The sequence below is a fragment of the Rattus rattus genome, chromosome 13 (genome assembly GCF_011064425.1).
Source record: "Rattus rattus isolate New Zealand chromosome 13, Rrattus_CSIRO_v1, whole genome shotgun sequence".
In the NCBI taxonomy this organism is placed as follows: domain Eukaryota; kingdom Metazoa; phylum Chordata; class Mammalia; order Rodentia; family Muridae; genus Rattus; species Rattus rattus.
The window spans coordinates 67,083,448-67,105,632 of NC_046166.1; the positions used below are offsets into that span (position 1 = coordinate 67,083,448).

At 41.5% G+C, this 22,185-nt stretch overlaps 1 protein-coding gene and 1 pseudogene across 1 annotated transcript in view; one reads left to right on the forward strand and one right to left on the reverse strand.

Annotated features, from left to right (window-relative positions):
- The window catches only part of Csmd1 (CUB and Sushi multiple domains 1), a 1,514,424-nt gene that overhangs the window by 608,281 nt on the left and 883,958 nt on the right, over positions 1-22,185 (forward strand). The gene's annotated exons all lie outside the window — the stretch shown is intronic.
- LOC116915131 lies at positions 13,467-13,586 on the reverse strand (annotated as a pseudogene).

The following is a 22,185-nucleotide window of genomic DNA, read 5'->3' on the forward strand; positions in this document are numbered from 1 at the left end:
CCCTTGTTGGCTGGACAGATACCCCTTCCTTATAGCTCAGAAATCCTGCAGAGGGGAACAAGGTAAACTTTGTTACCAACACAGAGGGATATGAGGGGGTGCTGGATGGTTTCTGCATCAACTCGTGTTCTTCTTGAATGATATTGAACACCTGCCCCGGACTCTATCCCATGCAGCCTTGATGGTCTATATTGTTGAGTTCCTCGTGATTAGATTTAGTGAAATTCAGCATAAGGTTGGCAGCTGTGCTAGCTATGGTTCCCATTGCTGGGAAATAACACCGTGACCAAGGAGACTCTTAAAAAGGACATTTAATTGGAGCTGGCTTTACAGGTTCAGAGATTCAGTTCATTATCATCGAGGTAGGATCATGGCTTCAAGAAAAGCATGGCACTGCAGGAGCCAAACATTCTACATCTTGATTTGACTGCAGCCAGGAGAAAACTGACCCTTCCTCACTGGACAGAGCTTCAAATCCCACCCCAACAGTGATATGCTCCCTCCCACAAGGCCACACTTCCTAAAAGTACCACTCTCTATGTACCCAGAATATTCAAACATCATATTCTACTCCCTGGCCCCCATAGGTTTGTTCAAACACATGAGTCTACACCTAGGCATAACACACTGCAGAATACATTTAATCAAACGCCAAAAGTCCCAGAGTCTATCATGGTCTCCACAATGTTAAAAGTCCAAAGTTCACATCTCTTCTTACATTTACAAAATCTCTAAACTGCAACTCCTTAAGAAATCAAAACCATAAAGCGGATCACATACCCCCAACATCATGTGTGGATTCAATGTCTGGGATCCAGTACAATCTTCTGTGCTCCCCCAAAAGACTTAGGTCACTTCTTCAGCTTTGCCTTCTGTAGCACTCTGGTACTCCACTCTACTGTTTTTGCTGGTCTTTGTGGTTACCCCATGGTACTGGCATGTCCAATACACTGCGATCTTCTGAAGCAACTAGGCTTTACCAAAAGCCTCTCATAGGCTCACTTCATGGTGTCGAGCTTGAGCTTCTTCAGTCCTAGTCCTTCAACTGAAGCTAAGGCTGTACCTTTACCTGTGGCTTTTCCTTGTCTCTCACAGTGCCAAGCCTCTCAGCTGCTTTCAATGACCCTTCTATGCCTTCAAAACCAATACCATCTGGGTGATTCTTTTTATTTTCAGACTTGAAAATGCAGTATTTTATTAGGTAAGGTATGTCTTACACATTACCATGTCCAGTTGGAGCACAGTGTACAACCTTGGCTGACTTTGAAACACAGCCTCTTTGTGCTCTCAGAAAACACTTTACATTACTTCCATAATGCTATTCACCACTTTTTTCTTAGCTCCAGCTAACTAGCATCAATTGTCCCAATAGTCCGTTCTATTCTTTACTCTAAAGCCAAAGCCACATGGTCAAAGCTACCGAGTGCTGCTGCTTGCTTTAGCTAGATTACAGTCTCCTTGTTCTATTACATCGTTCATTGTCTAAGCTTGGCTGTCCTAGAATATTCTCTGTAAACTGACTTTGAACTCATACCTGCATGGCTCAGTTTCCTGAGTTCAAGGATCAAAGGTGGGAACCATTACCTAAGCTTTTTTCTACTTGGAACTTGCTCTGCTCTGTACCAGGCTGGCCCTGAACTCAGAGATCTGCTTGTCTGTCTCCTGTAATTACAGGTGTGTACCACCCTGCCTGGGCCTAAGCTTTTCATGCTCATTATGCTTTGAAATCTGGATTGAGAAGCCTTTGTCTTCCAGCCTAAATTCTGGATTGCACATCCATTCAAGTTGACAACTGGGAATGGCCATCATAGCATCCCATTTCCTGCTTAAGAAATGAATTTCCTACATACAATAAAGCTCTTCTTTATTGTTTAGTATTTATAGACTCTGATAAGTATTCTTTTGAGGATGCCTTAGGAACTGGAAAATGATTGGAAAGTCATGGTTCCTGGGAACTCCAGCTCCCACAGCATGTGATACTTGTCTAACACTGAGTTGACCTGGTGTACTTTGCTGTGGACAGCTAACTTTCCTGACTCTTCTTCCTAGTCTTATCTCCTTGTTTATCTAGTAATTTAACTCATTGATAGTGTCTACTTTTATTCACGTCTGAGTCATCTTAGCTTCCTGGGATTTTTTGTGGTTAATGTTAGTAAATTTATTAATATTTGATGTCAAAACTCATATTAATCTCCTACAATGTGTAGCTCCTTACTTCAATTCCCTTAAACAATGCATTGATTTACTTCAGTTGCTCTCAATTCTCTTAGCTCTTAAAGGAACTTCCCCCTCTTACAGCCTAGATAAATCAGATGCTGCAAGAAATAATTCTCATTTTTAAGGAAATTCTCATTACACATTTTTAAAAAGACATGGCAAGACTTTAACTATTTTTAAAAGAAACCAATCTCCATAATCATTGTTATGGTTTTTAAGACACATGGTGCTCTTTGTTTACAAATTACCAAGAATTCTATGTCACAGTGGAGTCCTAAAGCTAGAGTAGAGCCTTTTTAGAACTGTCTCAAGTTAGAAAGACCCAGAACCTCCCTAATTCATATTGTTGTGATTATTTCTTTCCCAAAACCTCAGTGTATATATTCAACATAACAGGAAACACAGCATGACCAAAGTTGATCAGGCACAGCATAGTAATGGCTCTGAGAAGTTTCATTGATTTCCCACATTTTCTGTAGCTAAGGAAAAAGATCACAGTGATATTTCACCATCCGTAATTTCTGTGCTGTTGTTGTTAGACTCTCTGTGTAAAACCACGTGGCAATGGTACCCTAAGGAAAGAAGCTTTCGTTCTTTTCTCACCATTTGAGGCTACAGTCTGCCATATTAGAAAGTGATATCGATGGGAACTTGAGGCAGCCAGTCATATTGCATCCACAGTCAGGAAGACAGAAGAAAGTTGGTTAACCCGAAGCCTATTAGAGAAGAGAATGTCACTATGGAGGGAGAATAACTAGACAGTAACGAGGAGCCAACCCTTGAATCCTAGGCTTCCCTTCTTGAGTCTCCTGAAGATCTTAAGCAGCTACTTAAATTGTTCATTATGCCTCCCATGTAGGATTAGACATTGCTAAGGAGTGAGCAAGATCAAGCTTATGAATCCCCTTCTTGTTTCTTCCAGTAGTCAAAGATCACATGACTCCTCAACTACCAACAAGTCTTCTTTTATGCTCTCCCCAGAAAGTCTGAAGCTGTGTGTATGGATGACAAGTTCATTATTTTAGCCTGGGGAGCAAATCACCAGGGAGATACCCTAACTTTGCATGCCTAGTGTTTCAGCTACTTTTCTGTTTCTGTGGAGAAATACTGTGTCCAAGGCATCTTCCTTTCCATAAAACATTGGATTGAGGACTTCCTTCAAGGTTCAGAGGGTGAGTCCCTGATCATCCTGGTAGGAGGCATGGTGGTAAGCAGGCATAGGCTGGAGCAGCAGCTGAAACTTTACACCTCATCTGGTAGTGGTTGTGATGGTGGTGGTGGTGGTGGTGGTGGTGGTGGTGGTGTTGGTGGTGGTGGTGGTGGTGGTGGTAGTGGTGTATCCTTTTAAAATCTCAAAGTTCTCCCTGAGGGACATACCTCCTCCAAGGCCACACCTTCTAATCCTTCTTAAAATAGTCCACCAACTGGAGACCAACTGTACAACTATATGAGTCTATGGGAGGCCTTCGCAATCAAACCACCACAATTAGAAAACTTCTCCTGGCCTACTTTCTTCTTTCTTTATATTTTATCATATTAGTGACCTTACTACATATATAATATTCTAACTCTCTATCCTTTATCATATGATCATTTTTATATGTTGAAAACTTTTCAAAATTTTGATGACTATATTTTAGAATAGACTTCAGCAGACTAGTATACTAGAATATGAAGGTTCCTTAAAGAGAGCCCAAAAAGAAAATAAATGATCATCTGTCCATTGAGAGGGAGCGATGCTTCACCTAATGGCCCTAGGTGACATAGTTCACATTATTTTTCAAAATTCCACAAAGTCCCCCAGTACTGGCAGCAGTCTGAATGGTCTTTATCTGTAAAATTAATTCCAAGTTAAATTTTCTCTAAGAAAATTTATTAAAAAGAAGGGGGACTCTAGTTGAAACACTTTCAGAGTACTTTCCAAAAATCTGTTCTAATATGGGGTGGGGACAGATGACTTTACGAAACAACATGAAGATTTAAGTTGGAATTCCAGCACCCATGTTAGGAGTCAGGTGCACACACATTCAGGGCAGAAACAGGAGGGTGTCTAGGATGTTCTGGCTATCAGCCTTGTTCCAAGTCCAGTGAAAGACCTTGTTGCAAGAGAAGAGGGATATCCTCTTCTGGAATTAGTCCTAGTAAATCACACAGACATACAGACACACAGACACAAACACACACACACACACACATACACACACACACACACACACACACCTGTATATACCATGAAAACAAAGGAAAATATATTCATATTAAATTATGCTTTTGGTTATTGTCCTGTTGTATTGTGATAGATTTTACTCTTGGTTCATTTGTGGAGGAGATGTTTTCTTGTTTAATTTACAGCTCTTTGATTACTAGGGAGGTTTCAATTTCATGTTTACTAATCATTCCTAATTACATATTATGAATCTTCTCCCCTTTACCCTAAAGCATTCTTACATGATGGAATTTATGAAGGCTGACAATTTTCTTATCTAATTTCCTTGAAAAAAATCACAATTCTTTCATGTTAATATGTATTTTTAATCTATCACTTGGAGACAGTTGTCTAATTTGGGAGTCTTATGCTAATAAAGACCTATATGGTGCTTAGTGAGTTCTGAGAATTCACAGTGATGCAAAAAATCATGCCTGGTTATACAAGTTAATTTATCTTTTCAGTTGAGATAGGCAGAAGGTATAAAAATAAGGGGCAAATTAATTTGTCTCATTTTCTTCATAAACCTATTTGGCATTGAAATTCTTTGACAGCTTAAGTGGTATCATGTCAGTTGGTGGTCAACCATGGAGCAGCTCCTGATGGATGGCCTCTCTATTTCTGTGCTCCTGTTCTTTCTTTCTCCCTTTCTTTCTCATTAAACATCTTTCAATTCCATTTTTCACCTGGGTGAGAGTAAGGCCACCATTATTGGAAGAGATTGTGCATTGAATGATTTCTCTTCTGTGCACTCGGGTCCCTGCAGACATGTTCTAGAGCTTCTATGAGGTTCTGCCGTGTCACCTTTTGGGCAGAACCTATGTGCACCATAGGGAGACAGAGGCCCAACATTGATGAGTAAGCATGTCCTACTGATCAGTCATGACGGCATGAAATGCATTATGGACATGCAGCAACCAATAATTGGAAATAATGAGAGAACTTCTATTAAAAACTGGTATCCAAGGATGAGGAGTAACAAAGACATGGGGGAGAGGGTACAATGGGCCTGTTCCAGGTATGACAAAAGTCAATGAGAACAAATTGGGTTGAGATTATCCAGGGTGTTGCCCTCACACTCAGGGTGTGGAATTTTAAGTGCAATAGAAAATTCTCAGTAATATTGAAAGAGCAATCTTACAAGCAAGGCTTTATTAGACAAAATGTTGGCTGCGGTATGAATTATGGATTTCAGAGTGGCTTGACCAAAAGGGAAGGTGGCAATAGTAATAAATATACATCTGTTCCAACCAGAATACTGCCTCAAGAAAAATAAACAGGCAGAAAGAATGGCTAGAAACTACCGATTCCAGAACTTAGTACGTATAATTTTATTTATATTACCACAATAATGTACCATTCTGTGTGACAGAAATATATATCAATGCACACATATTAGATGAAAACAGAACATATTTTTTCATTATAAAAATGAATACCTCATTTTCATCATAAGAACATAGAAAAAGCATAAAGAAAAGCAATCTTAAGTTAGATTCCTTACAGTTTTAGTTTCTGATAAATTTGGAATATATCAGGAGATCCAACATCAATGTCCATAAGTGGGACTTTTTAGGACTTTCTGATATGAGCTGTGCCTGCTCTTCTCGGATTTAGTAGCAACTTTATGCTCTAAAACCATCTGGAAGACAAGGAGGCAGATGCTTCTCTGTAGAACTTAAGTGGAATAGCTTCCAGGTTCTGACTCATGGCTTTAGTCATCTCATCATCTCTTAAGCATGTGCACATATGTTCAAAAATAGAGGCTCATGGGTAAAGGACAGAAAGGTGTAGGGTACCATATGTGGTTGTTGATTTGATGGGAAATGACCAGGAGGTAGGAACTTCTTTCACAATGAAAGAGCAGCTGCTAAAAGACTTCAGTTGCTCAAGATTTTAATGGTCAAGACAATTATCAAATCCTCAGGTAAGATGCTGCCAGCCTGTTAGGGGACCTCTTAAATAGACAGCACTTCTGAGCATGATTCCAGGAATTCTACTCTTCCCAAGAAATGTCACTGAGTTAATGACAACACTGGGTTCCCACCTTTGTTGCTTGAGAAAGGACAAGAATCTATAGTATATAGCAGTTATAGTGTGGTTTGAATCACCCTGACCTCTCTGACAACTTACAAGTCTGGGACTCTGACATACCAGTGACAGTCCTGTATTTAAGCAGCAAAGTAAAGAAGCAGTGCTAGGGCAAAGGAGACAGTGATCTGAGACAATGAAGCCCTGCCTTCATTTCTGTAGCCGGTGGCTACACTCTCACCTGTGGTCAAGAGGATGAGCATGCTGATGTCTGTATGTGTGGCACTCTTATAGTCTTCCGGGATCTCACATCATTATAAATCTTGGTCTTAATGAAAAAGGTTTACAGTCTCTTGAGATACCCAAACTGGTAATATGCTCTTGAAGTGTAGAGGCAATACTGAAATTATGTTGTCCTTCTATGTAGGAGCAGGCCCTTTATTTTCCAGTGACAATCCTTGAAAGCATCCATAGTAGAATTACCCTTCACCATCACAATCCACCCACATTCAAGAGTTTTTTTTTTACATAAACAATCTCTGTATGAAGGGGCTCAATATTTTCTCCAAAAACATATTAAGAGCTGCCTGTGTCATCTCCCCTTTCTTCACATTTATTGAGTATGGTATGGCATAACCTTCAGGAATAAAAACTGGGGCACTTTTACTGTCACTGGCTGACTAGGCTGGCCTTGGACAGAAGATTCCATATCAATGTTTAAGCTTCTACAAGACAGGTGGACATGCAACCCCTTCTCTCAGAATTATTTGGAGGGGGAGAAGTAGGCAATGAGTCCTGCCCTGCTGTCCTGCAGGCAGCTCAAGGTGGTTCTTGCTCTCACCTAGGTGCTAGAAGATGAAGTTGCTAATCGTAGCACTCAGTGCCCAAGAGCCTGCTATCCAGAAAGTGTTGCTGCATGATTTAGTGCCTCCTACTATTTTCTGTATAAAGAAACTATATCTCTTGATATGATGCTTACCATACAAGTACTAACTGGTAATGATTCAAGGAACCAGCCTCTACTCCTTCGGATGACTTCAGGATGAATGGAGGGGGCTTGGTACATTGGCATTGAAACCATGCTTCAGTTAATGGAGGAACCAGCTTCCAGAAAGGCATAGCTTAGTGATATCATCATTACAATAGTGGCTTATTATGCTTATGTGAATTGATCCAGCCATAAGGTCACTACACAAAGGTTTCTTCTGAGACTACCATTATGGATGTGGTTGTTCATTTGGCAAATCAATACTGCATCCATGATGGTGATCCATGAAGCATAAGTACACAGTCCCAGCTGTGATTAGGCCACCAGATGATCAGTAGAGCATGAAGGTAAGGATGGTTCTCTGCTGCCACAAGTGCTCATGGGCCTTCCTGTACGGAGCTCAAAAGATTGGTCATGATGAATTTCTCTAGTCTCTTTGTGCACACAATGCCTGGTTATAGGAGTTATTGAAATTTCCTGGGTGAACCCCACCTTAAGTAACTTACAGCCTCTTCAGGGCTATATACAGGTCTTGAAATAGATAAGGCATGGCCAAGGTTAAATTTGGTGGCTTTCCTTAGGTTCTGTCCACTTTGTTTCTGAGACAGGGTCTCTCACTGAATCAGAAGCTAATTATTTAGCTAAGCTAGACAATAAGCCCCAAAGCTTTGCCTGTCTCCTCATAACCCTGGAATCAAGAACATGTGCCACTAGTTCCAACCTTTCCCCATGACTGCAATAGTTCCAACTCTGATTTTCACACTTACAAAGCAAAACCTCTTGTGACAAAGTCATCTCCCAATCTTTGAATATTTATTTCTCTACTTCTAGAAGGTGGGATGTCCATGATCAGTATTCTGACAGATCTGTGTCAATCAGAGGCATATTTTTGGGTTCACATGGACGTTTGGTGTATCCTTACATGATCAAAGGGTCATCAGTTCTTTTGGGCTCTCTGAGAATCATCATGTTCATGACGGTGTGTGTGTCTCATGCGCAAATCAACCCTATCTACCTCCTACTAGTACAATATTGAGGAAAAGTTTTTAATGTGTATGTTTGGGGGCTAAATATGCAAATGAGTAAGGAATATAGCGTCACAAAAATGCCAGCATGTAGGATTCAGCTAAGTAGAAACTTAGGCTATATAGGCAAGATGCAAAAGTCGGGCCTTTAAAGTACCTATATGAAATGTGAGCCGCCCATATGAAATAAAGAAAAATACTTCATAAAGTACCTATATGAACCATCTATCCATCTGCACATGAGCCAGTGTTTATTGTTACAAGTGTTAATATCAAAGAGGAAAAAGGAAGAGAGTGGGGCTAAAGTCTATGCTTTCCATATGAATGTTACTGCCTCTGTTAAAATGCAAGCCATTGTTCGCTGGGCTGAGATGCAGAAGATTAGCTGATTTCATTTTCCAACTGTGTAGTTCAGTGTCAGTGCACAGAACAATAAGCTTTAATAAACCTAGGGAGACAGAGCCACACAATTTTGATCTGCAGGTGCATCTAGACATCACTACTTCTCTGCTCTTCCTGTCTCTTCCTTGTCTTATGAATAACAAAATTATGCTTGACTACAGAAAACTTTATGGAACAAAGAAAGTGGGTGAACTTCAATATCCTCTTCCTCTCCAGCCCTTGTACAAGAATTTTCTCTCCGAACAAAATGAGGAAAGAAAGGCTGTAGTAATGGCAGCTGTCTTTCCATCTAGTCCTGGCTTATATTGGGCCTTTGACTTGGTGGAAGCAGTTGAGATAATCCTATTCCCTGATGGGAAGAGTTAAAATTGGCTCTTTTCTTGGTGCCAGTCGGTTTTCTGTATCTGCTGAATGCATTACATAGGATGAGATTCTTGTGTACAGTAATAATTGTTGGGAGACCTCTCGTCTTCATCTCAACCTAGATTCCGAACTTGAAACACAGTTTTAAATATCACCCCCTGCAGTTTTCAGAAATTTTCATATAATAGAGTGAGATTTAGTGATTAAATCCTCTTCAACTCAAAAGAACTTCAATTAGAATCATAGACTCATGCAGATTTTTTTAAGATGGAGAAAACCAAGTCAATTATTTTAATAGATTATGCAATCACAGGATACATGTTTCCAATATGGTTGAATTCTGAAATTAAAAAAATAAATTGAAGATTAAAATAACAAATATCAAAGTAAAAATTCTTAGATATTCAGAATTCCAAGAAAGAAATATTTCTGCTCTACATTTTTGACCCTCACACCAAGGACTGGACCCTAAGGTCACTTGTGGGTAGCTTTGAGATTAAAAGATATTAGTCAGACATGAAGAGATGTCAGGAGAGAAGAAATTGAAGGAGGAGAGGGAGGAAGAAATGGGGGGCATGAGAGAGGGAGAAGGGAAGATAAAGAAAAGCTAAAATTGTATAAAAATGGAGGGAAGAAGGAACGAAGGTAGGAGGAATGATAGCAGAAAGAAGAGAGAGAAACACAAAAAGAGAAGTTAGGAAAGAAAAGAAGAATGGTAGGAGTGAGAAAAACACGAGGGGAAAGGATGGGACACACAAAGAAGAAAGTCTTATAAACAGAAAAGAGAGGTAGGAGGGGAATAGAGTAAGTGAAGTAAGAAGAACTTATTCTAGTTTCTCAGGGACTGGTAAAACACAGGTGCTTAGAATTGGCTCTTCCCACATCCACCTCTTGATGAACTGGGTGCTGTTCTTGGTCAGAGAGTCCTGTTAGGCAATATCCATTCTATTGGTCTGACGCAGTGGGTGGTCCAAGAACATTTGCTTCTTATGTCTGTGATTTATGACTGGCAACCCCTCTCCTCCGTTGGGCTTGCAGAACCCTCCTGAAAACACTGACTTGGTCATCAGGTTTGTCACTGAAGGGTCTGCAGGTTGAGGAAGAGCCAGTCTCGTCAGTTGGAGGACCGTGTGTGTGTGTGTGTGTGTGTGTGTGTGTGTGTGTGTGTGTGTGTGTGTGAGAGAGAGAGGAGAGAGAGAGAGAGAGAGAGAGAGAGAGAGAGAGAGAGAGAGAGAGAGAAATGAATCAATAATACAGTATACACAATCCTGTTTTGCAGGGACTTGAAAGATGTGGACTTTCCCTTTGAGTTTTTACAAAAGAATAGAAATCTACTACACTTTGAAGACTTTGCGTCTCCTCACCTACCAATATGTGTCCTGAAGTTTTTAACAGTGCTGAATGCCTACTTTGCTCAGATAAAGAGAGTGGCTTGGACTGTGAAGTGGTTTGCCAAGATCAAGTTTGTACTCCTGCCTGTGGTTCTGAGTGTCAAGGTTTTTAATCTATGTTAGCATATCCTTCCTTCTAATGCAGTAGGGGCATTGCTGCAGATGAATACAGGCCTCTGAGTCCGACTCAGTTCACAGTTGGCATGTACGAGATACTATTCGGACATATCGGTATTCGTATCTGTTCTAACCCTTTCTGAGGATAAGACACATCTCCATTGTCAGTAAGTCCAACTGAAGATTAGTACCAACTGACAAGACAGATAGAACCTGCCCTGTGGTGTGAGGAAGGCTGAGGGCCATGGAAGGTACTGGAAAGAAAAAAAAAGCTAAACAAACATTTTCTAAATAGAAAATCTGAGGCCCAAGGAATAATATGATAGTAAATTTAGTACCAGCTTAAAACCATCCCACTAAAGAACCTGTTATTATTATTAATGAGTCAAAGTACACTGTGACTGTGGAAAAAGTAACTGCTCAAGTATGAGAAGTAAGATTAAGTGAAAAAATTTTAAAGTCTACAGTATATCCCAGTAGCTTTTAAGTTTGCTTCATTTCTATATTTATAAAATCTTAGGGAAGCCACTGAATTTTCCATTAATAATGCATAATATTTAGGAAGAATTTTATGAACAGTTTTGCAGTAACAGATGGAAAGATTTCAAAATGTCTTCAGATGTTAGTGCACTGAATATTAAGGGCTTATTTTATGATCTGTGCTCTGCTCCATCATCCAACCTGATTGAGCAAGAATTCAAATGATTCACACATATGAACACACTAAACATTTTATTTACTTTGAGCATAATTTAAATTACATACTGATTATGATATATTTAATAAATAATTTAGCCATTTTTGTCAGAACAAGAGAGCTTGGATAACTCATGCATAATGTGTTGTATATTATTTATCTAATCCTGGGTACCCATCTGTGTCTTCTGAGGTTTATCTCTTTGTCTCAGCAATAGGTATATTCCTGTGTAGCTAACTCCCATCTTGCACTATTAAGTACTTAATATATACACTATTATTATTATATATACACTATTATAATATTGCACTATTATAGTACTTAATAAGTACATGTTCTTGGTAGCCAACGTATGTATTAAAACTAGATAGAAGCACTTTTGAAGTTGTATTTACTACTCTTTAAACTTCTGTGTGTGTGTGTGTGTGTGAGAGAGAGAGAGAGAGAGAGAGAGAGAGAGAGAGAGAGAGAGAGAGAGAGAATTCATACCATGGAACCCAATTCAACTCATTTCCCCCACCCCTCATTCCTGCCCTCCACCCTTCCCGTCTCTCCACCAACAGAGATAAATAAATCTCATTGTAGAAGCGGTAGTGTGTTCCAGAGTAAACACTTTGTTCACAGTTTTTTGCTTACAAATGTTCATTGCAATGACATATTAGCCTGTTGCCTCTGGGTTCAGCTACTGTATTGATACAGGAATCTGACTGGGACTACTCTCTGATATCCTGTTGTTGCCCTGTGTCATGGAGTTTCTGTAGTTTTGGAACCATAGAACTAACCCCTTAATGCAGTCTAGTAGTTCATTAATCGGGTAGATATTGCACTGGGCCAATTCAAAGTCCGGTTCTGGGTCTGATAGGTATCTGAGCTGGTCAGCCCGCCATCTCTCCTGCTCTTGTGCCTTTAGAGCTCACCTACCTCCCTACCATGGGGTCAGCTCTACTGTACTGCCTAGGTGAGGTGCAGGGCCTAATCTTCTGCTTTAGTGATCCCATGAGGCTAATTCTCCTGCCAGCCTGCCACTGGTGGCAAGGGCAAAATTGGGGGGGGGGTCTCTTCTTTCTGATGTCACCGAAGAGCAGACAAGAGGCAGGACTGGCTCTTCTGCACTCACATCCTTGGGGTGGCTCACCTGCAACCCCCCTATATACATCAAGATCTACTGTGCTGCCGCAGAAGAGGAATAAGGGCAGCTCTTCTGCTCTGATGACCTGGGAGCCATGTCTCCTGCCTGCAATAGATGGCAAGGGGAAGATGGTGGGCATCTCTGCATTGCCCATGTCACTGCATGCCAGACAAGTTGTGGGGGCAGCTCTTCTGCTCTCATGACTGTAGGGCACATCCCCTACATGCTGTAGGTGGTAAGTGGGGCAATGGGAGAAGGTTATCTCTCCCTTGCTCATGCCACCGCAAGAGAGATGAGTGATAGGGCCAGCTCTCAGTGCTTGTCTCCTGAGGTGGGGGTCCTCCCCAGCAACTCCCTCAATGGGCAGGGTTGCCCACTGAGTACTACAATTGGCTCTCCCACAATGCCCTCTGATTGGTGAGAGGTGGGCCAGCCCTGCATAGCCCTCTGACATCAACATGTCCCCAGGCAACAGACTAGACCAGGGACTTCCACCTAGCCTTTGGTGGTAGCAGACACCTAGTGCTTCAGGACCATGGACAAGATGTTGCCCCTAGTGGCACCACAGGCTGGGACCCCACCATAGGGTCCCAGGTGGCATCATTAGCTACTCACATCAGGCTGTTTCTCACTAATCTCTAGTTGCTGGTTCTGCCTCTCTTCATAGTGTCTCCATCCCCTGTTTATCTTTCATTTCTCCACCACTTACATGCTCCTCTTAGAGAGGGGTCTCTAAGTGTCTAGCATGGAGCAGGGGTTATCTCAGGCGTGGTCATTCCTACAGGCCTGTGCAGTGCCCCACTGGTGGTTGACTCAGGCAAACTCCATGCCTGAGCCGTCTGGCACCAGACTGGTGATCATTTGATCATTTCAGACTAGCCTTTTTTTTTTTTTTCAGGAAATGCTAGGCTGATAATCATTCAGATGTTCATAGGTCAGAATACTGAGTGTAGACATAGCCTCTCACTTCTCTACTGACACACATGTGACATAGCAGTCACACATGCCATGCTTCAAAGTACATTGTATTTACTATTTTTAATTTTTATATATATCATGTTTTGTCTGCATATGTGTTTGTGTACCTGTATGTGCAGTGCCAATAGAGGCCAGAAGAGGGCATCATATCCCTTGTAACTAGCATTGTGAATGGTTATTAGCCTCTGTTGCAATGCTAGGAACTGAACCATGGTCCTTTGCAAGACCAATGTGCGCTCAGCCCGCGATCCATCTCTGTAGCCCTGATGCCCTAAAACTTAATTGAAAGAATCCTAAAACGTTCAGTATTTTTCTTGTGAGATGGCTCAGCAGATAAAAGAGGATTTGATCCCTGGACAGAAGGAACAAGTTGGCTTCCATATATTAGCCATGGCAAATATGTTTTCTCACACATAAATTATAATGTGTACACACACACACACACACACACACACACACACACACACACACACAAACAACATTATTGAAAGCATAATTTTATAAAAAAGTAGAGCACTCATTCTGAATGCTTGGTTGAATTTCATATAGGGGAGGCATTACCCTTCTGAAGTTCATAACTGAGTAGCAGAATGGACCATTTATCATAGACAAGGACACACCAAACATACAATATTCTAGTGGATGAAATATTGGATAGCAAGAGATATTTGCATGATCTTACTATAGATACAGATGTGGGAATACAGACTTCAGGCTTTGAAAACTTGTTATATTGCAATTTGAAGAATTTTTACTTCCTCCCTCAAAATTCATGTGCCATTACAGATGTCATGACCAGACTACAGAGCAAAGAATCAGCTTCATTATGCTTAGGAAATTTGTGTCTGGGAGGGAAGAAAGCTCACAGTGAACAGGTACACATGTAGAGGGCATCTGGTCAGTGTGAATAATGATAGCAGGTATGATGTTGAGAGACCCTGAGGGAGTAGATTATCTTACTATTGGGCATCAAGAAAGGACACCCTTAAGAAAGTAACTTTAAGATCTGGGTTGGGTACAAGACCAATGCTGAGACTATACCTAAGGCTAGGATCATGGCTAGGGTTGTCGGAATGGCTAAAGTGGGGAGTATGGCTAAGGGCTGGGAGCACAGCTAAAAGAAAGCCTTTAAGTCATCGTGAAGATCTGCCGGCAGGTACTGAGAACTGGTTCTCAAGTACAAGGGCAAGTACAAGGAGGATTAGAAGAAAAAAGTCCCCGAGGAGTGACAGGTTGACATGAAGTGGAGGTTGTAACCTATGGTGGGGAGTACCCTCCAGTGATATCCTCAAAGCTTTACTTCCAAAGTTATGGGAAGATACAGGTGGTTCTGGGTTGTGGACACCTGACTTGAGATGTAATGTAATGATATCACTGGTAATCGTGGCACACAGAGATAAGCATGGGGCCTACTGGATTAGTTAGTTCTGTGGAGAATGCTGTGAAGGCAGGTGGTTTCGAGGGGTCGAGCATGGGTAAGTCTCTGAGAAGATGTGGAAGAGCTGGCAGACGTGAGGGTTTGTGATTCCAGGTAAGGGAGGACTAGAGTTGGTGTAGTGATTCTCTTACTGGACCATGTTACAGAAGGAAGCATTTCTCCTCTGGCAATTTAACCCATCAAATAACCCAGAATGACTTTAAACCTGAAAGTGCTCCCCAAAACATCCTCCACAGCAGTAATGCTTTCTGAAAGAGTATTAGAATGGAAACAGAAAGTGTTTCTCCCAGGCCATTCTCATACCTGCTTACAGGGGCTTGTTTGACAATATGCTGCCTTGTGGCTTTTTGCCATTTTGCCATTCTTCCCACATTAAAAGACTTCCTGGGGCACGAACTACAAAAGAACACAAATTCTCCCCTAGTGAAAAAGTGTCCCTTGAGACCCTTGCACCTCATCCTACAGCAAAGAGATAGAAGGAAAGCAGGTGAATCCAAGCACATGCTGCACTCTGTTTTAATCTTTATTTTTAGATAAATGCTAATCTCAAAGCATAGGAAAAGTCACAATGTCTACATGTTTAAAGCCTTGAAGTCCATGAGGAGCGTCTTGATGTTAACACACACAAGAAAATCACCCACATTCTGTACACGACTTAGAAAATGTTTAGCCCAGGCTTAAGTAATGAATGGTTCTTGTTTCAAATATAAAAAAGTGATGTCTTGCCTGTACATTCTCATCTTATGTTATAGCTTGTGAAATAATAATTATATTAATGAGTATAATGAAGTTTGCTTGACATCAACAAGCAAAATGGATTAAAGAGTAGATTTTTTAAGTCGGCAGATATGCACTCCTATAATTAGGGAAACTGTGTATGCCCACTGTCTCATGGCATGGGCTGTGTGCACTATAAGACAGCATAGTGCAAATCATAATGTCAAAGAGAAGGAGACTCTACTAATAAGCAGGCACACATATAGGAATCCCTGGGCTAGGGTTCTATGTCTAACCACACATGGTGGCCAAGGTTAGTCTGTCATCAGAAGTCACGGTCCTGAAGTACCAGTGGGATTTTTTCTCCCTTTTGTCAACTTCTGGAACTAGATATTCCCTGAGGGCCCTGACAGGGGCTCTGAGCACTCTACTAAGCCCATTTAAACTCCACTTTCTGAGAATAGTTCAACGTGAAACTTGTGTTAGTGCTTCACAAGGAGTATAGTTTCTAGAACCTGGTGTGTGTTTCCAGAGGTCAGTTCAGATGGTAGCTGTCACATCTTGCACCTTGTACCACAGTGCATGTGTTTACCAACAGGTACAAGAGCGCCTGAATCAGACAACAAGGACAAATTTTGCTAAGGAACCACAAAGGATTGAAATCTGGGCTAAAGGAACTTTTCTAAAAGGCATGTGGTACCAAAATAGATCTCTTCATATTAGGCATGTTGTTGAGGAAAATAGTCTCTGTCTGTGGTGGTATTTACTGGTAACATGGTGATAACCACTTGTTTTGTTAACCTAGGCGTTCGGGTACTTAAACTATATATGTTGGCTTTCATACTGGGATAAAAAGAAAAATTGTGCCCGTTTAATTTCCCCAGGAGCTCTTTGTCTACCATCTTTGTCACAATTTTGATAGGTCCATAATATTGCCAACTGCAAAGCTTGGAGCTGAGAGCCTTGCAATTTAATTACTAAATAATAATAGTAACAAAATTCTCATGTTTTAATTAAGTTTATTATGTTCTGTTTGGCTGCAGTCATATTTGTCCTCAGGTATACATGGTCCATGGGCTGTAGGTTGGCCATACATACTTAAAATTTTAAAGGGTGCTCTATAAACAAACATCTAAAGTTCTCACACTAGAGATAAGAATAAATAGCTTAAAATGAGATTGCTAAAATATAAGTAACTTCTCAAGGGCTACTCACAGCACTGCACTGGGGTAGGTGTATCCCAACTCCTGTCACTGGTCCTCAAAATCACATGGTAGTAGTTCTGATAATAGGCCAGCCTCTTGATTATTACCAATGGGTAGGTACATCACAGCTTATTACTGAGCAGTGGCTTACCAATTATCCCTTAGAATGTGGCTGTGATCTAGTTAACCTTCAATTGCTCTGCCACGAATCCTTGGGACTACCCTTCTTTTCACTCATCTCTATGTCAGGGTAGCCACCAGCACTTCATTTATGGGTGGTGTCTAGGCATTTCCCACTCAAAAGCCACCCTTCTGAGTTTTACTAGTCAACAGTAAATCAAAGGTGAATACCCAGAATGCACTGAGAGAAACATAAATGGCTGAGGTAGAATCACCTTGTGTGATTGTACGTAGGGTTGCAGTTTGACTTGCTGACACCAGAGATGTCAGTCACAGAAGCTTCAGCTCTCAGCGACTCCATGATATACATACTCATTACTGTGAAGGTCTGTTTCATGGTACGGAAAAGCCATCTGTGTTACCAGATGTCCAACACACGAAGCCAGCCATTGGCTCTCTTCTTTCTATTTGCATTAATTTAACTTCAATTTTCAAAGTCCTTTTTCTTTTAAAGAAAAGTTTTCTTTAGGACTTCGATCAAAAGTAATTGCAGGTTTGTGTAGACTACAGTTGTCTGACCATGAGGGTAGACCAGATGGAAACAGATGGAAAGAACATGTCCTCGTGGACCCTCTGTGCCTACAGCCTGCTGTAAACTTGCAAGAGTCCCATCTTGCCCTCAGGCACATAACAAGTGTGGCTATCTTTCATTCTTATGTTCTTCATGAAGGAGCCACAACCCAGCTGGGTATCTATTGATACAGTTTGTTTCAGCAATTAAGAACTAAAGGTGGTGGGTCATGCTGATTCCCAAGAAAGCATATACTAGGCCAACAGATTTCAAGTAATTGCACTTCTGTCCGCATTTCTGTTTTTGTTTTTTTTTTTTTTTCTTTCCTGGTTAGTAGGGACAGCAAATATTTTCCATGTCTGCTAAGAAACTGCAATGTGCTGGCACCACATTTTAACATTCTGTACACAATGTAGCAAAGACATTGGTCTTCTTCCAGGGTACATACTGATTAGAATTTACAGCAATCAGATTAAAAACATTTAACAGGAGCATAATGATTCTGATGGCTTGTCATGATTCCTCAGAGTTCCCGGGTCTGGATCTTACTAGCCAGCAGATCTCAGTATGGTCTGGAAGTTAGGATCATATCCTTCTATTGACTTCTTATTTCTTCATTGTTTTGAGATTTCTCTGACCACCTTTCTAATTGATGACTGTGGTAATCTCCTTGATGTTGGAAGAAGAGGAGGAGGAAGAGTAGGAACAGAAGGAAGAGGGGGAAGTGGAGGAAGAAAAAGATGAAGAGCAGGAGGAGGAGGGGCAGGAGGAGGAAGAAGAAAGAAGGAGAAGAAGAGGAGGAGGGGTAGGAGGAGGAAGAGAATGATGAGGAATAGGAGGAAGATGAAGAGTAAGGTGATGACAAAGAAGATAATGAAGAAGAAATATTGATATGCTCTTGTGGGGGTTCATATGTTCTGAAGGCATAATGGTGTGAGGGACTTGGTGTAGAGAACTCAGTGTTCTGTGAATCTAATGATGTATGGATCCCCCAGTGCCCTGGGTACATGTGACAGAGTATAATAAAGAAATGACTGGTATGACTGCTCCATTATTAGGAAAGGTTTCCATTGCAGAAATGACAGACAGAACAGCCAGAGGCATATGTAAGAGTCCAGAGCAGAGAGAGGCTGAAGTAAACTGGACATTACCAGGGTTATGGAAGTAAGAGAAAATACTAGAGAGATTGAAATAGCAAGGGATAAAGAACAGAGTAGAGGAAGGGGGAGCAAGAGAGTAAGAGTGAGTGAGAGTACGAGATGTAATAGAGCACAGTGTGAATAAGAGAATAATACAGAGAAAGAGGAGAGAGAGAGAGAGAGAGAGAGAGAGAGAGAGAGAGAGAGAGAGAATAGAAGAATAATAGGGTTACAAGAAGAATAAGTAGTTAGGCAGTGAAGCGCATGATCTGGAGAAGTTTAGGGTAGGGTGGAAAGTGAGAGGGGCTGGCATGCTAGTATGAACTTGAAAATGTGTAACAGGAACTTGTAATACTGAGGGACCCTGGGGCGAGCATGACCTGTATATCCTAAAACCACAGGTACCTATATGATCCTTCTGCCAGAGTTAAAAGAAATGATTCCTTTTGGCAAGTGGGAACTAGTCCCACAACTTCATGAGGAATGCTGGCTTTTACCTAACCCACACATATTGTTCTATAGTGCATATTGAGCTCATTTCTGGATATTTGTGCAGCCTGAGACCTAGCATCCAACCGTCGGTTGATGGTGTTGTCTCCTCTGTAACTGCTTCAGGGTTGAGGAGGGTCTTGTGGTCCAGGAAGGCTGGAATATAAGTAGTCTGGTGGGGAGGGGAGGAGATTTAGCCAATGGTTGAACATATCTGAACCTGCAGGACCACATCAGACTAGTGACATAGAGACCATTTTGAAGCAGTTGCAGGGTCCTGAGTGATTTCTGGATGATATCTGTCAGCTGAGTGGAAATCTAATGGAAGAAGACAAAGTTAAGGGGTGTAAGGGAAAAATCCTTATCTTGGGTGTACACTTGAAACTTCTGGGCTTGTCTTGTGGTCCTGGTGGGTGGAGGTAGGAGCTAGAAAGACCCCACCCTCAGGGCAGGCTGTAGGCATGAGTACTCAGGAAAGGGATCTGCTGTCCATTGGACATGTATTGATAGGTGCAAGTTGTAATTCCCTGAAGCTTATATGAATTTTTAAAAGTTTACAAAAAGAGATAAATACCGTAGATATATTAGCAGGGCCAATGTCTATAATCTTCACTGAATATCTGTGTAGGAAAAGCAGCTAAAGAATGTCTGTGAACAGCTGGAGAACACCCAAGCCTTTGAGTCTGAGGAATGCTGAACCTGAAGAATGTCCATGTGATAGAAGCTGGTCTGCGTGTGGATGGGTTGGACAGGGGTGTTTACAGCTCAATGAGAAGCACTGTTATGTCTGTATTTAGGAACCTTTTTTTTTCTTTTGAGCCTGTTTCAATGATAATAGTAACCAGTTCTTTAACAAAAGCTAGATTAATAGTTTATAAGAAATCCATTGATTAGTGGATGGAGATGTTACTTTAAATCATTTAACTTGTATTAGTTCATCTTAAATTACTTTCTTCACCTTTTACAACTTCCATAACTTTAAACTTCATCTAGAATCATTCAATCCTTTGTCATGAGACATAGGTGCTTGGTTACTGAGAGAGGTGGGGGTGTGTTTGTTTGTCTGTTTGTTTGAAGGAATAGTAAAAGTAAATTTTTAGTTACTAACGCCAGCATGGTATCTTGAGTTTGTGTTGATGTTGGAACTTGTTTGTGAGTTTGTCCTCCTCAGCATGAAGCCTGTCAGTGAGGTAGAGCAGCCTTTTGAGTCTGCCTTTCTCAGCAGAAAACCTAGTGGATCTAAGAAAAGCCAGGCCTGCTTTTTACATATGAAATAGGCTAACCAGCAGCTGCAGCCTTGAGGGGGAGGAGCTGACCAAGGTTGGCTTGCTGTTGCAGCATCATCTTCCTCAGAGGGATATGAGTAAGTTTAAACACAGAAAGTTTAAACAATGATCTTAAGAGATTGTTTTAGGGAGCAGAGAGCAAAGAAGGCTTAAAGACAAGAGGCTTTTGAGAGTGGGAAGCAGAAGATGCTTAGAGATAAGAGAATTCAGGTTCATTTGCTCCTGCAATGGCAGAAGTTGTTCACAGCCTTAGAGGGTTTGAAAATTGAGTGTATCATCTTTGGCCATTGGGTCATAATGAGGCCAAGCAGGGAGACCATGATGCTTTAAAGTCCACGGAAGGGGAGAGATGAACAGCCCTTGGAGCAGCAGGCAAGCAAGAGGGACAGAACAGGCTCCAGAAGTGGTCTAGGCAGAGGGAGTGAGTCAGGAGCAGAGGGAGGAGATGCTAGAGACTTTAGGAAGTCAGATGGCAGACTGCAGTGGTGAGCAGAGATTAAGACAGAGGCGTCAGTGTCCTGGTGACAAGAGTGGCCATCTAATGAACCCTCAATTCAAAAACTTATGAGAGAGAAATGTCCCAAATCATAAAGGAAGTGTTTCTCTGGGTCATGACTAGTGCCCAGTGCAGCAAGGGAAGTAGCCTGATGCCTAGAAGCGACTTGTGTAGCAGTAGATAGACCCCCAGAAGCCTTCAGAGACAAAGCAGGTAACTCTGAGGTGACACTTACCAGAAGAGAAACAGGGAAGCAGCTGACAAATTTTACTCTAAACTTTTAAATCAAGTTCAATAGGTGGTAGAGGATGGCAGAAACAATCCATACCTGAGAGGAGGCATTCAGTTAGGAGAGGAAAACATCTGGGTTCAATTAGGAGAGTTTGTGGCCCTCAGAATGAGGTCCATCTGAGTCTCTCCTGAGTGTTCAACACCAGGTGTATGTGAGAAAAACTAGGGGCCCAAGGAAGACCAAAGAATTGCCTCGGAGTCAAGCCCCAGAGGCCATAGTGTGTAAGCTAGCTTACTTTCACCCTGGATTTAACCAAGGTAGGGACCTACTGATGAGTAAACTAGTGCTATATGTATCCAGTGTTATGGGGACCTGATATTTTAGAGACCCAGTGTTTTGGGCGGGACTCTTAAGAAATTATATCTCCTCCAGTAAAATGAGCCAATTCAGGCCATATTGGATTATATTAAATGCAGGTGTATTGAGAAGCTGCTCTCCAGTGAGCTCACTGGCCCCAAGTAGTAGGCCAGGGAAGTCACCATAGGGGAATGTGGAGAGAAAAACTGAAAAGACTCATTAACACAGAGAGAGAAGAGAAGGAGGAAAGAGAGGGAACAAGGAAAACCAAAATGCTTAGCTTATACAGGGGAGAGCCAACCCCTAGGAGTAGGGGTAGAATATGCCAGGTAGGGACTAAGATATGTTGGGAGAACCCAGAAGCCAGGTCTGCCTTGGTATGTAAAATATGCACCTTAGTCCCTTGCCCCAGGAAGTCAAACATCTCAACCTTGTGTTGATAAGGGAAAACATAGTCATCGAGGACTATTTCCTGCTAACATCTGGGCATCATTATGGGGTTGGGCAAAAAGATGGAATGTTGGGAAAGTCCAGGCAGAGCTGGCTATTTCATTGCTGTCCAGTTTGTGGGACCATCTGGGGGGTAGGAGT